Here is a 1152-nt window from a genome sequence, read left to right on the forward strand (position 1 = left end):
GTACGAACATTCGAGTAGTAAACAATAATATACAGGATCGACACCCAGGAGACTAGATGGGCGAATGAAGTAACATCTAGAATTCAGAGGTGTAAACCGCCCACAAATAACAAAAAGCTACTCAACTGTAACAATAGCCCACTAACCAACCAACACAAGTAACAAAATACCTACTGAACTGTAACGATAGCCCACTGACCGACCAACACAAGTAACAAAACACCTACTGAACTGTAACGATAGCCCACTGACCGACCAACACAAGTAACAAAACACCTACTGAACTGTAACGATAGCCCACTGACCGACCAACACAAGTAACAAAACATCTACTGGACTGTAACGATAGCCCACTGACCGACCAACACAAGTAACAAAACATCTACTGGACTGTAACGATAGCCCACTGACCGACCAATACAAGTAACAAAACATCTACTGGACTGTAACGACAACCCACTGACCAACCAATACAAGTAACAAAACATCTACTGAAGTGTAACGACAACCCACCGACCAACCAATTTTTCTTGAAGCACAGAATGAGAGAAATCTATATACTGTTGGAACCATCAGGATGAAACTATATAAGCAATCGAAGCAAATTCTTTCACTTTTACTGAAACAACCTTTTCGTAAACGTTATCCACTTGATGTCGCTCTATTTATGATTCTTAGATTCTTCAGCATATGTCACTAGATCACATAAACCTCATTCATCAATATATATCGCTGGGGTATATAATTCATTCGCCATTAGATGTCGCTGGATCATAGTCTTCAAGCTATATCCAACAGATATCACGAAACCTCCAATATAAATTATACATATTATTACAGATTTATTATAATAAGTGAGATAATGAAATCATCTGAAGTGTCTATAAGCAGTAGAATAGAGAGTTCCTTCTCCAACAGAAACATTTTAAAATTCTACACGTCATCTTTGTGCTCTATGCATCGCATCATTTCAAGTTTATCAAACAGTTTCCGAAATCTAAGAAAACGTGAAATTTTATAAAACGATTTTTTAAATATAAAATCGGGGTGGGGTGGGGGAGGGTTGTAAACCATTCCTAATTTAATATGAATCATCTGTCTTGTAGTCAGAAAAGAAACACTTGTGGTAGGTGTTGTATACCAAGTAAATTT

Source organism: Limulus polyphemus, unplaced genomic scaffold (assembly GCF_000517525.1).
Source record: "Limulus polyphemus unplaced genomic scaffold, Limulus_polyphemus-2.1.2 Scaffold5804, whole genome shotgun sequence".
NCBI lineage: Eukaryota > Metazoa > Arthropoda > Merostomata > Xiphosura > Limulidae > Limulus > Limulus polyphemus.